Genomic DNA, 15,678 nt, shown 5'->3' on the forward strand with positions numbered 1-15,678 from the left:
CAACAAAAGAGGAGGTGCACTTACTACATTTCACCAGATAATATTGCTTGAGAGAAGAGATACAAAGCATGCCTGGGCTGTCACATCCTATGAGGCAAGCAAGTAGGGATTTAGGTATTGATTAAAGTTCTCACCATTTATCCATTATCCATTTGTCCAAGTGAACTAGATATAGATATAGAAGAAAAGACTGGAATAGATATATAGATATGTTTGTGTATGTGTGTATGTGTACATGCATACATACTGCTTTTACTGCTTTTTTTAATCAAAGTTGATAGTTACTGATAATGCTAGATATATTATATTTCTGCATTGATTTTTTTTTATTTATACTGGGTAACTTTTTAATTGCTGCTATTTATTTATTTTGATTACAGTGTTTTTTATCTTCATAAACCATTCAGAATGTTGGGAATTAAATGAAAGACTGTATAAATAAATATCTGGCTGTTTTCATCTTATGCTGTATTATAACAATGTAGAAAATTATACAATAATTTAATAATAAAATGCTTATATACTTAAGCTATTGTCTGGCTGAAAGTGTGATTATGTTACAATCAGTTTTGAGAGCAAAGCTAATACAGGATGTTGGCTTTAGGCCAGGTGACCTAAGTTCAGATTGTCACCTGTTTAGAGAGTTTACTGGAATCTATTTGGCTATCTCAGCTCAAGATCAAATATTTAGTTTCTTGTGGTGAGAATAAAATTAAGTGAAACCTCTACATATGAACCCTAAGGAAAAAAAATATTTAATGTATTAATACTCTAAGTTTGTTTGTTTGTTTGTTTTATTGGCTAAGAAGAGATTTGAATCCAAGTTTCCAGTCCGAAACCAACAATTTAACTACTTCCACAATGCTTCTTTAAGATTGGACAATTAAATTCTAAAATCAATTCAATGAATCACTATTTTCACTTTAAACTATGTACAAAAGAATAGAATTCAATCTTTCTTTTCATTTTTAGACAAGAACAAATTGTACAGTATGTTTTACCAAGACCTGCACTAGGGACATTTTTATCCATTCATCATTTAGATTCCTTTATTTTATTGTTTCAGAAAATTGTAGCAACCTTTTCTTTGGCTTACATCACAGAGAACATAAAGTGATTCAGTCTCTGCTTTTCTTTGCACTTTATTTTAAAAGGTCACTCATAACTATAAGAAGAATGGCATCCTTATCACTAGCTTTTTTCTTTTTTCCTTTCTTTTTTTCTTTTGCACCATCTCATATCTCTCTATTGATAAGATTAAATGGGTGAAGGAGACAGGAAAAATCTATAGAACTCTGGAGGACCAGAACTTGCTGGCTGGCCTAACTGTGTACCATCATTGAAAAGGTGATTCTCTAACCTGCTATTTATTTTTATCCATGTTCATCTTATTCAACCCCTTTTCTTTTGCTTTGTTTCTTCCCTCATAGGTAAGTCTACTGTCTACTAAACTTTTCTTCACTGTGGTTTTACCATAAAGGTAAGTTATTTTCCCTTCAATTGTTTATTGATGGATCATTTTGCAGAAAATCCTGTAATCAGGCTGTCATCTGTAAAAGTTTCAAGGCCTGCTCGCTAGTGATTCACATGGAAGAGGTGATACAGTAGGATACTTAAAAATGCATTTTACACAATCTGTAGACATTTAATAGCAGCCTTGGGAAAAAGGAACATCTTACAAATAGTCCAATCATGTGTGGAGCAGCATTTTAGCCTTTTGAGTTACAGATATGCATATCATATGAAAGCAGTACTCACAAATTATATTTTCCTTGGACAAAAATATATATAATTTAAATATGTAATATACAGTATATATAATTTAAATATGAATAATGAGTTTGAAAGAGACCCCAAGGTATTTGAGAAAGAGGTAATATAAATCAGAGTCTTCTGTTTATTTATTCTATACAGTTTGTCACAAACTTGCATTATCGAAATAAAGAGAGCCTGGCTATATCAACAGTTAGTTTCACATAGAATTTGAGGGGGATTTTGTGTAAAAAAGAAAAAGTAGAGCAGGAACATAGCAGAAAACAGGAAAGAAACAGAATTGTGACAGTCTGAAGAATTAGCTGAAAGAAAGAAGAAAGGAAAGGAAAGGAAAGGAAAGAAAGAAAGAAAGAAAGAAAGAAAGAAAGAAAGAAAGAAAGAAAGAAAGAAAGAAAGAAAGAAAGAAAGAAGTTAGGTTACACCCATGGTGTTCATAACCTTAAAATATTCACTTTAGGATTATTTCTTATTATCTCATGTTAAAGAAATGCCTAGAAAAATTGTTGTTGTTGATGGCAACAAATAGAAGAATTCTAATTATCATTATGATTTATGGAAGGTTTTTTTTTAAAAAAACCAAATTAAGTGGGCCTTATTTTAGAATAGATACACTTGGCTTATACAAATAAAGTACTAAGATCAACTCTATGTAGCCAAACTGGCAAATAAGAGTTACCATTGTTTTGACATAATTATTAAACATCATGAAAGCAATAGGGAAATATTGCTGAAAGTGAATGTTGAATGGAAGAAGTTTGATATTTGTCTAATAAAACCTATTGGGACCTATCTTGCTTGATTTGAAACTTGTATGCAGAAAAAAAATGGCATATCTAAAGAGTTTTGTGTATAGGAAAAAATAAGAAATATTATGGCCTTATGACTTTTCAGAATTGTTTATAATTCTTGTTATCCACAATAATCTGCTTTATATTATTGTGGTTTATACTTGATTTATTGTTTCTTTTTTTGTGTTTACTGCCATGTTGATATCAACATGTTTCAGAGGACAATTTCCTATGGGATAATAATGTTGGTCAATTTCAGCAAAAACCAGAAAAAAGTCATATTAAGGATTAAAGATCTGATAAAGTAGACAATATTCAATGTATATTATGTCATCATAAATTTATTATCTTTCAAGCTTATACACAAAAAAAAATTATGTTACTTCACAATTGGAGAATCAAAGAGCAATTCTTTACTTTTATTTACTGTACTTTTATTTCCAAGAGTGATTTCAGGGAAAAGTAATGGTTCCTTAAAAATCACTATGACTTTTCTGACTTTTCTTGGCAGATAAATCAGGCAACACAAATTCATTTTCTGAGCTTATTTTTCTAATGTTCCTTCAAAAATGCTCCCTAACTCTGAAGTGGATTCAAAAAGCATTGTTTTGCCACACTACTCAAAACAGATGGTTTGGTGAGATAACTAGAACACAGTGCAGAATGGCATCTGGTAGCTGTTGTTTTTATAGACCTGCACAGGCTGTTGCCCATGGAGCTGCATGTAGCTGACAAGGTGTTGAATAAGCATTCTGTTTTTATTTTACTTTGTATGTCAGTTATAAATAAATAAATAAAGCCGGATAGGTAGAAGAGTTTATCAAGCTGTTAATAAACATCATTGGTTGATTTTGTTCAGTTTGGTGGTTCACAGCCTATTTTCAGGATCATTAATACAGCCAGAAACAAAATGTCAAACACATTTAAATAAGGTGCTCTACATTTATGACGCACATGATCCTGGGTAGTTGATTTCCCTGTGCAGTGTGGCTATTTTTGTTTTGTGAAGAAATACTGGACTTCACATAAGCATACTTTTTAGCTCTCAGATTAATGGAAACAATTTCTACAATCTGCTGATCTTGATTTCAGAATGTTTGATTTGCTTGTACTTTCATTTTTTGAGAGCATTTTGTATGAAATCTAGGGTGACTATATCTGGTTGTGCAGGAAGATTATATATATATATATATATATATATATATATATATATATATATATATATATATATGTGTGTGTGTGTGTGTGTGTGTGTGTGTGTGTGTGTGTGTGTGTAAATTACTAACAAAGAATTAAAGGGAAACTGAGATGCATTTCTGACTTGTTAGTCGTCATCAGCCAGCTATACCCATCTGAGATTCGAACCAGGGCTGATTGCATATGAGGCAGTGTTATTTGCCTCTAAGCCACAAGGTCTCTCTCGCTCTGTTAGCTTTTTTTTCTGCAAGGGAAGATATGTTCCCTTGCAGAAAAAAAGCTAACAGAGCGAGAGAGACCTTGTGGCTTAGAGGCAAATAACACTGCCTCATATGCAATCAGCCCTGGTTCGAATCTCAGATGGGTATAGCTGGCTGATGACGACTAACAAGTCAGAAATGCATCTCAGTTTCCCTTTAATTCTTTGTTAGTAATTTACACAAATATATGAATTGTCCGGTGTGACTACTGCCTGTTCGATAGCCTTCAAGATAGGCTGAAAACAGGAAATAAAGATTTGCCCCATGTTTGGGGCCTAGCAAGGTAATCTAAATAGTTAACATTTGAAACATATATATATATATATATATATATATATATATATATATATATATATATATATATATATATATATATATATTTAAGTATTTGTCAAGGTTTTTTGAATGGACCTTGCTAATTAACTCTTTCATTCCTGTTTTGGCCCGGCTCAGGGCTTATCCACAGGAACTAGTCAACTTATGACAGCTCATTATTTGTGCAAATTATTCAAATTGCTAATAAAGAATTTGGGAGGCTAAGATGATCATTTCGAACTATTTATGTTCTCATCAGTTAGTCATACCCTTTATCTGAGATTCGAACCCGGGCTGATTATATATATCAGGCAGTGTTTTAACCTCCTGAGCCACGGGTTCCTTCTCTCTTATATTAGCTGGAAGGTAAGGCAAATACCTTGACAAATACTTAAACATACATTTGCCTTGCCTTCCAGCTAATATAAGAGAGAAGGAACCCGTGGCTCAGGAGGTTAAAACACTGCCTGATATATAATCAGCCCGGGTTCGAATCTCAGATAAAGGGTATGACTAACTGATGAGAACATAAATAGTTCGAAATGATCATCTTAGCCTCCCAAATTCTTTATTAGCAATTTGAATAATTTGCGTATATATATATATATATATATATATATATATATATATATATATATATATATATATAATTTTATTCATTAACTTTGTGTGTTTACTCATTACTTAGAAGATGTAACAAATTTTATACCAAATATTAATACCATAGAGTCAAGTATTATGACTCAGGTGGTCACAGCAAGGCAGGCCTGTAGAGAGTCTATTATTATTATTATTATTATTATTATTATTATTATTATTGTTGTTGTTGTTGTTGTTGTTGTTGTTGTTGTTGTTGTTGTTGTTGTTATCCCCCCAAACAACAGCCCTTATATTACTAGGAAAGTCCTCAAAGCAAAGTCCAAGCATAAAACAAATGGCAGTCCTCAGACCAAAGACAAGTTCCACAGCAAAGGCAGTTCTGAAGGTAAAGCAAAGCAAAGCAAAGGGCAAAAGCAGTCCACAAGACAAATGGCAGTTCTCAAAGCAAAGGCAAAAAGCAGTCCTGGAAACAAGTCAAAGCTGGGGAAATGTAATCCAAAATAAACAATTGTTGTTGGCAAAGTCTAACTCCCCACTGCTTCACCTTAAGTCACTCCCCTCCAGGTATTCCCTGTGAGGACGGGTGGGGTGGCTCCTCCTGAGTATCCTTGCAGCCTTTCTCTGGACTTGCCTCTGCTCTGCTCTCCTTGCCTTTGGATATAGTGGAGGAGGCAGCTGTTCCTCATTAGATGAGATCTGCTGCCTATCAGCACCACTGCTGGTCAGCAGGCAATCTTCCCCTATGTCTGTGAAGGCACACAACTCTGGTTGACCACTTCCCCCTATGCCTGTGGTGGCTGGGACAGCATCATCCTCAGCCCCTGTCTTCTCCAGATATGCTAAGGGAGATGTACCATTCTTGTTGAAAGGTCAGAGTTCCAACTCCTCCTCCTCCAAACTGGGCTCCAATGGGGCCATGACAGCAAGTTTGTCTCTCTCCTCCATTATCCACCATCTCATTGATAGTATTGGCTATGTTTGTGAACTTCCAAAACTTGATTCACCATAGCAATGAGAATTGCATCCTATACTAAAGGTTAAAATATAATAGCTTCTCTCCCAGTTTAAGTGGGATGTGATATCTTATTATATATAAACAGCAAACTTCAGACTATTTCACACCAATGATGTTACATAGTTGGATAATGAAAGGTCTGCAAACAAACAACCAAGTTCGGAGAGCACCAAGAACTCTGTGGATACAATACAATACAATAAGATGCTATGCTATGTATACTATACTTACAGATATATGAATTGGCATGCAAGAAAAAGTGAACTGTGATAATGTCATGGCAACAGCACTGGAGAAACATAAAATTTGGAAATTGAGAATACAGTTTAGGAGCTTCACCAAGGTCTCAAGAGCAAATAGTCTTATAAAATGGAATTTTCCTATCTTTTCCAAAAGAACCTCTTCTAAAGCCTTGCTTTACATGAACACTCTTCTATAACCAGGAATGGTTATAATACATAAATAATCTGCTACTTCAGGGAACAATTGATTCTATCCAAATTAAAGTGACACAGAACCAGGGATAATAAAAAAATAATTATAGATGAAAATGAAAAATGCTTGAAACAGATTTTGCACAAAGAAATAAAGGAATTGTTTTAAGTAAAGGAGCAGCTTTTACTTATATATATTTAAAAGACAAATTCCTTCTTTCATGGATATCTCTATGTATTATATTTTTTCTAGCCAATTTCTTTAAGTTATCCTATTTACCTTTAAGCAGAGATTATTATTGAAATGTAACCTTAGTACCTTGTCTCTGAAGAGAAAATTGTTACAACCCAATCACATAGAAAGCCTAGAGTAGGTCTCAAGAAGATGCCAGAGCAGATTCTTGCCCTGTTATTTGGGATTGGCTTAAACTAGTTGGACCTGAGGAAGTGGACAAGGCCCTTAGGACAATAAGCACACCTGTTTTTTAGATCCATGCCCCTCCTGGATAACTAAAATTGCCTGAAGACTGTTGAGTGGGTAGGTTTTAGTAATGGTGAAATCCTCCTTGAGTGAAGGAGTCATTCCTTCACTCCTTAAGAACACATTTGTTCACCCCTTCCTCAAGAAATCATTGCTGTTTTTTCTCATGCTGGACAATTTTCACCCACTACTAATATCTTCATTTTGGGTAAGATGGTTGAGAGCATGGTCACGCAGCAGCTTCAGGGGCCTCCGGATAAAATAGATTGCCTAGATCCCATTCAGTCAAGATTCATGTCTGGTGTGGGGTGGAAATGACATTGGTCACATTTTTACATGATCTCTAGCAGGGACAGGATGGAGTTAATGCAATTAGTCTTGATCTTTTTGATCTCTCAGTGTGCTTTGATACCATTAACCATGGTATCCTTCTGGAATGGCTCCATGGATTGAGAGCGAGCAGCAGTGTATTGTGCTGGTTTTTCAGTCAGTCATTGGTGATTGGGGAGGGAAGATCTGGAGGTCCTGCATAGCTTAATGTTATCTCTTCTTCTCTTCAACATTTACCTGAAACCTCAGACTGAGATCATCTATCAACATTGGTTGCAATATCATTGGTATGCTGATACTTAATTATATTTTTCTCACCCTGGTGGATTAAGTGATGCTGTTGATGTTCTGTTCTCCTGTGTGAAGGCTGTAGGAGGTCTGGATGAGGAACAACAGATTTGAGCTGAACACTTGCAAAACTGAATGACTGGGTTTTGGGAAACTCTGGTTCAGGGACTATGCCATCTTTGGTATTTCCCCAAACAGATCCAGTATGAAATCTGGGAGTCCTCCTAGATTCATGACTTCTGCTCAAAAGCAAGGTGGTAGTTGTGGCTCGGAAGGTTTTGCACAATTTTGCACCATGTGCCAGTTGCAAACTTTCTTGGAATTCACAATCATTCAAATCATGGTAACCTCCCACATAGAATATTGCAATGTACTTTACATGGGGCTGCCCTTGAAAGGTATTCAGAAGCTTCATTTCTACAATAGTGAAGGTAATTATTGCTATAACAGTGCAGGTAACATGTTCCTCTAGAATGGCACATGTCACACCTTTGCTCCATGAGCTGCTTTGGTTGCCAGTTTGCTTCTGGATCCAATTCTAGGTTCTGTTTTTGACTTTTAAAGTTCTTCAAGGCATGGAGTAGATTACTTGAAGAACTGCCTCCACCAGATGATATCAGCCCATCCCGTTAGGTCTGGCAGAAGACATATGCTAGAGGTCTTGTCTGCAAAGGAGTTATATCTGGTGGTGTCTCAAAAAATTGGCCTTTTCTGCCCTCATTTGTCCCTGTGGAACATCATTCAACCCTGAGGTGAGATTGGCCACATCCCTGACATCCTTCTGGAAGTCTCTTAAAAAGGGTTATATCAAAGGGGTTTATTAAAGGGGTTATTGTATTATTAATTAGATGATTTAATATGGTGGGAAATAGATAACTTTTAGAAAATAGAACAAGACTGTATTCAAATAAATAAGTTGTGTATTTTGAATATTAGATTATGTTATGAATTGACATAAGGGAAATTTTGGTTACCTAAAGCCTGGAAATTATAAATATAAAATGTTAAATTTGAATATTGATGGGAAACTAAAAATTGGGGAAAAAATCAATAATAGGACATTGATTGTCTATAAAGATTGAATGTAAAGGTAATTAAGATATGTATAAGCTAAAATTTTATTGATAAATATAATAATGATGTTTTTACTTAGTTGATATAATAAGAACTGTATTAGCTTAAATATGAGATAGTAGATATTAAGGGAAAAAGAGGAAATATTTGATGTTGTAACTTAAGATTCGTACTAAAGTTTTTTGTAGTTATTGAACTATTGATTAACTATTGATTAATGGAAAAGGCCAGCGTATAGCAGAATTTAATATGTGACTAAAGGAATGATGTAAAGAAGAAGGCACGATGTCTGTAGTTGATCCAATGAAAAAATGTACAAAAGATATGGTCTGCATCCATCCAAGAAAGGGACTGAGTTACCTGGCAATAAATTCACAGCTTTTCTGGAGGAACATTTAAACTAAACAGGGACAGTGAGTTAATTGATACAGAACATCACTGTCCCTGGCAATCTAAGAAAATAGGGGAAGTCAGGCACCACACAAGTTATGTAGCAAGTAAACACAGGGTCAGTCATAAAGGACTCAAATGTCTATACACCAATGCACAGAGTATGAACAGTAAGCAGGGTGAACTAGGAATTCAGGTAAATGAGGGCAGATATGATATTGTTGCCATTATGGAAACATGGTGGGATGAAACCCACAAATGGAACACACAGCTAGAGGGATTTAAATTATTTAAAAGAAACAGACTAAACAAAAGAGGAGGTAGAGTTGCTCTCTATAAAAGAAATAACTTTATCTCTACAGAAATAGAGCACAACAATGATGAAAACTGTAAACTTGAATGCATTTGTGTCAATATAAAAAGGGAAAAAATGACATTGCCATAGGTGTATACTATAGGCCGCCCAACCAAGCAGAGAAAATAGATGAGCTTTTTGCTAGTCAGCTAATTATGGTATGTAGGAAGCACATCACAATAGTAATGGGGGACTTTATATCAGCTGATATCAGCTGGGAGACAGACTCTGCATCAAGTGGAAGATCAAACAGATTCCTGACAAACCTAGCAGACAACTTTCTCTCTCAAAAAGTAGAGAAGGGAACTAGGGGATTAGCTATATTGGATTTAATTCTCACTAACAGAGATGAAATGATAGAAAGTGTTGAAGCCACAGGAACCTTGGGGGGAAGTGATCATGCAATATTGGAATTCAACGTTCTAGAAGCACAAGCAATAGAACACAGCCAAACTAGAGTCTCGGACTTTAAAAGAGCTAATTTCAATAATTTCAATAAACCTAGAGAGACCTTGGGAAGAATTCCATGGATGAGAATCCTAAAGGGGAAAACAACTCAAGAAGCTTGGGAAATTTTGAAAAGTGAGATAATAAAGGCCCAGTCTACCAACACAATACCAAGAAAAAAGAAAAATAACAGCTGTCAAAAGACACCAGCATGGCTGCATAAAGAACTCTCTGATAAATTGAAAGATAAAAAGGAGAAGCATAACTAAGGCACAATATCAGCAAATAGCCCGTGCCTGCAAAGATGAAGTGAGGGAAGCTAAGGCTCAAAATGCACTATTATTATTATTATTATTATTATTATTATTATTATTATTATTATTATTATTATTATTATTACTAGCCACCATGTTGCTTTTTAAATACTTAGATGTAAAATTGGAAAATTAATAAAATATTATTTTTAAAAAAGTATACTTCTGACAAAACTTCCACAAGTGTCTCCAGCAGCAGAATTTAAAATTCAGCAGAATTTTAGGATCTAAAATAAACAGGATCAATTAGTTTCGGGACAGACCTCTACAATTAATATCAGAGAATCATAAGATTGGAAGGGACTTGGGAAGCCTTCTAGTCCAACTTGCAGCTTATTTTGCCTAAAACAACCAGACTTGATTTGTCGTTTTTATTCAAACACAATCTTTGTCTACAGTAAACTGAGCTATTCTATAATAGCAAGGCATTTATTTTGTTGACACAATTTTCTCCTGAATGGAGAATTAAAATGAAAACATAGAAAAATAAAAAAACTGTGTTGACAGTACACACATTTGCATAATGATATATAAACAAAAACTTTCCCTATACCCTCCAAAAATCGTGGTTGCTTATCCACATACATAACATTTATCACATAGGCCTGTTCTTGTTTTTCTAATGTGCTGCATTCACTTTGTGTGAATGAAGTTCTGTGGGGTCCTTGTTGACTCTCATTTCAATCCTGAGCTACAAATGTTCTCCTTCATTGATACAAAATTCGGTCTTATGAACCCATGATACTATCTTACAGGGCTTTTCAACCAGTGGTACGGGTTCCACTTGTGGTACATTGGCACCTGGCAGGTGGTGCGTGACCAGAAAAGTGGTAGCGGGAGAGGGGAATGAGCTGAACTGGTGGCAGCACTGCACAAGCCTGAGCGAGAGATGGCTGGAGCTGCAGGGATGTCAGGGCTCAGCGGAAGCGCCAGCATCAGTGCTTCTTTGGGGCTGTCAGGGCTCAGCGGAGCGCCAGGATCAGTGCCAGGCTCCAGGTGGAGCTCGGCACTGATCCTGGCACTTCTGCTGAGCCCAGAAGAAGTGCCAATCAGCTGGAGTGTTGCAGCATCTCCAGTGTCTTGTGATTTATGATGCTTGACAACTGATCCATATTTATGACGGTCACAATGTCCCAGGTTAATCTGAAGTGACCAAACCCTGCTGCAACCACCGAGCAGACAGGGGGAATAAAAAACAAAACACCCCCCACTCCACCCCCACTGCCAATCCTCAACAGAAATGCTCACAACAATGAAAACCTCAGACAGGAGGAAGAGCGCCGCCGGGCAGGCAGGCAGGTGTCTGGCTCAGCTGGGGCTTGGGAGGCGCTTTTTTCAGTGTCATTTTAACTTCAAACAGTCACTAAGCAAACTGTTGTAAGTCAAGGACTACCTGTACTTCATCACTTTTTTCCTTTTTTTTTTTTTGGTCATCACGTTTTTGACACCTTTCTAGGTGACTGGTGGTACTCAGATGTTGCCATATCCTAAAAGTGGTACAACGGGTGAAAAGTTTGAAAAGCCCTGTGTATATTAGATCATTGAGAAAGCCCTGCTTAACTAGTAATCTATTAAATACTACTACTCTGAAATTGAACTTAATTGTGCATCATTAGAGATAAATTGGAAAGGTACGGAATATTTTGAAGGTTCTTAGACTTTCTATAATCCATTTAAAACAGTTGACTATCACTGGTATAAAAATGACACTTTCCAAACTAGAAGCTGTTGACTGTTGTATAGTAACTTGTTATTAAAATATGCCCTTCCTGAAGGCAGAGAATGGCTTTGGAAGAAATTGCCTGTGAACTCGCTGTCTGGGGGTCGCTGTTTCCTGAATAGAATGTTAGATGCATTGTTCAGTCAGCTTGTTGGCCACCCCTGAGTGTTGGAAATTACAGCTCCATTTGAATCATCCATGGCTTCATTTCAGGTGGTATATTGGATCTTTTGCCAAATCCAGTTTACTATCAGCTATTTTCCTTGCAGCAGCCATGTGAGCAATACAGTAATGAGCTCAACAAATGCTCATTACAAGAGGGAACTTGGCAAGCCAAAATAAACCATAAGGTCCTGAGCACCCATTGCTGTAATGCAGTTTCAAGAGAGAAAAAAAAAAACTCTGCCATACAGGGCTGAAATTCATGGCTTTTGGTTTTCAGTTTGCTTCTAGGGATTTCTTAAAACTGAACTGTTTGTTTGGGAGGGGAAAACATTACCACAGAAAGTAAACATATTTAACGATGAAAATTATTTAGCGTAGACATTTTGCTTAGCAAATGTGTACTCATGTGCTCACATATAAATACTTGGTGTGTGTATCCACGGATTAGAATACAGATTTGTTAGCAGAGATTTAGTTGAGCTTTCAACAATATCCCTCTTTTTTTCCAATTCCATCTATCTCCTTCACTGATTTGGTTCATCAGGATTATATTCACACTGTCAAAGGACTATATATTTTTAGGAGAAGGAAAATGGACAGCTTATGTATGAGTGAGATTACCTTTTCATGTTAGTTCTTTGCAGTGATATTATTTTTCAGCAATTTTACATAAAATTGATAAAAAGGTATTCCCATAGAGGAGCTCTTTGCAGCTGAGGCTGCCTCTTTCTCACCTTGAATCCACCTCCTCTACATAAAATCTATATTTTGGCTCCTTATTAAATGTGATCACATTTGGAAATCTGGTCTGTTTCTTTTCCCCAAATATCCACAGAACCATAAACATGGCTATACAAAAGTCTTCTAAAGAACATAGCAGCTTGCTTTTTTGAATCTAGTTATTAGGGTATCTCACTTACGTAGTATAAGCCAATAAATCTATCCCCATGCTTCAGCATTCTGAGAAAAGAATTTGGAACTTTCAACTTCTTCTTTGTTAAGCAAGAGTTTTCCTGTCCAAAGGGTGAGACAACCAAAATAGATAAATATACTTTTAAATCCCTTTTTCTTCCCAGTTCACAGACACAAGTAGCCTGATTCAATGAAATTGAGATAGCCAGTCTCACTGCTATATGTTCTGCTAATGTGAATTGTAACTCTGATTAATAAGAAAAGTGCTAGGTGTGTCAGTGTTAAAGTGTTTAATTAGATTCACTTTCATCTTCAGTGTCACCCACAGTTCGGTGCTTAGTCTTTAATAAATTTTTACTTGTGTATGTGCATAACAAAATAGAATTGTATTTCTGCTCCCATTTCTTTTTCCATCCTTAGATAGAAAACCTAGATCCTTTGGAGAAAAATATATGTTTTCATTCTTCATATGGTGGCAATTACACACGAATGCAGATGTGTTTTTATCATTATTGGTAAAAAAAATAATGGAATAGTTCAGTGCTTCAGACTTATAGAAGCACAAAGGTAGCACCTGTTGGCAATATTTTAAAATTTAATTTGTAGGCCTTCTCCCACAATAATGAATTTTTTGGCTGCCTCTTTGACTCAAATTGTGTATATTATAGCAATAACCACTGTGTAAACAGATAAATATTGGGTTCCTGAATTGATATTTCTGTTTGTTAAGACTTTTACATTTTACATTCTTACAGACATGATGTATTTTTCACTGTGCTCACTCTCTATTATTCCTGTCCTCTCTTCTCCAATCATAACCACTTCTTTCTAATATAATAGTCCTAATGTCAATTTGTAAAAATGTTTTTTCTTCTCTTTGTGAAAGCTTCATTATTACACAAAAATTCATCATTATAATATGAATTTGGAACAATAAAAATTGTGCATATTGAAATGCAGTGCATCAAAGAGATCTCAATTTTAAAAAAAAAGTTTATTGAGGTTCTACCAAGCAAACAACTATACAGACTCCAATTTCTCTTTACTTATAGTCAGGGCTTTTTTTGTCATAGAACGCTCAGAACGGAGTTCTGACACCTTTTTTGGATGGAACCTTGTAGGGTAGGCAAGGCAGGTTGTATAAGATGTGTGAGTTCCGGCAACTTTTTCTTTTACAAAAAAAGCACTGCTTATAGTTAGTGACCATTGAAATTGAATTATGCCCATGGCTGAACAGAGGAAGGAAGGAAGGAAGGAAGGAAGGAAGGAAGGAAGGAAGGAAGGAAGGAAGGAAGGAAGGAAGGAAGGAAGGAAGGAAAGAAGGAAGGAAGGAAGGAAGGAAGGAAGGAAGGAAGGAAGGAATCCATTTTAGACTTAGGACCAAAAGCAAGTAATTGGCCAAATGGCTCAAATACAAGTTTCTTGCATAAAAAAAAAATCAGAGTTGTCTTTTTAGGAGTAATTTATACATACAGATATAGATATATGTACATATGCAATATCTATCTCTATGGTTTATCTTTCTATCTGTCTTTCCATCTGTCTGTCTGTCTGTCTCTGTCTATCTATACACACACACACATGCATTATATAACATAGTAATATATGCAGAGGGGCCCTGCATTTTAAGCATAGAAGAAAAATGATGCATGTTTCACAGTCCATTTCACTGAACAAACTCTAAAATAAAAAAGAATTTTGGCTTAAAATCAGTCTAATTTTGCTGAGCAAAGTCTTTGTAACATTGATATTATGACATCATTTATTATAGACATATACATATTTTAATGTGTATACTGCATAGAGTACAATGGAAGTGAAGTATTAAAACAATGCTCTCCAATTCAGACACCCTCAATTCCTAGAAATTTTCACAATTGTAATTCTGGCTATAGCATCTAAACAGCTGAAGTCTTCAACTTCTGAAAGCATAAGATTTTACATATATAACTGATTTTATTACAATGCAGATATTAAAATTTTAATCACAAATTAAATATGAGGGAGATTACATATAAGGTATAATAATTAATACTAATAAAGCTTATGGAATATCCATTTTCCTTAATATAATCTTGAATTGGATACTACTGGCAGGTTTTCCCAGGAAAGACAACTCTAGACTTCATGTATAGAAAAGATCTATATTAATTCTGAAAATATGCCAACTACTGAAAATATAGAAAGAAAAGAAATCTTCAAAAAGATATCAAATGTCTCAGATTTGTAAGGTTCTGGGTCCAATGTTTCTGTTGCTTTTAGATGATTCTTGTATTTCTGAATGTTTTTCAGGACTGTTTTGAAGATTTCATGTTTTTCTTCTTTGGATGTATTGTAAGCTTCTGTACTTCATGGTTTTCTTCATTATTTTTGCTAGGAAAATAATTCTAGGAAAACCTTTGTGTCTAAGTCTGAAATATAAAATTTGTAGTGGAAGGTAAACTATTTAACAGGAAAGATGTAATACAAGTTGTGAAAACCTTTTGACAAAAGTTTTTGAAATTAAAAGCCAAGTTTCTACCATGAACTCAAATGTTTCTCATTAGCTGCTTATCTATAGGCATGTATGTCATAGAAAGGTGTTAAGAAGTTTATGAGAAACAATTATGTTCATAGTAGAAACCTGGTTTTTATTTCAAAAACTTTTGTCAAACTTAATTTTCCCAAATGTGCTGTTTAGAGGAATGGAATGTAAAAGACAATTCTAATAGGTAACCACATTATAAATTGTCTACAAAAAAACAACAACCAAAAACCTTCAAAGAAAATGGCATTTATTGAGGTTACAGAGAACTGAAGAAATTTCAGAATTTTGTCATA

The sequence above is a fragment of the Vipera ursinii genome (assembly GCF_947247035.1).
Source record: "Vipera ursinii genome assembly, chromosome: 4".
Lineage (NCBI taxonomy): Eukaryota > Metazoa > Chordata > Lepidosauria > Squamata > Viperidae > Vipera > Vipera ursinii.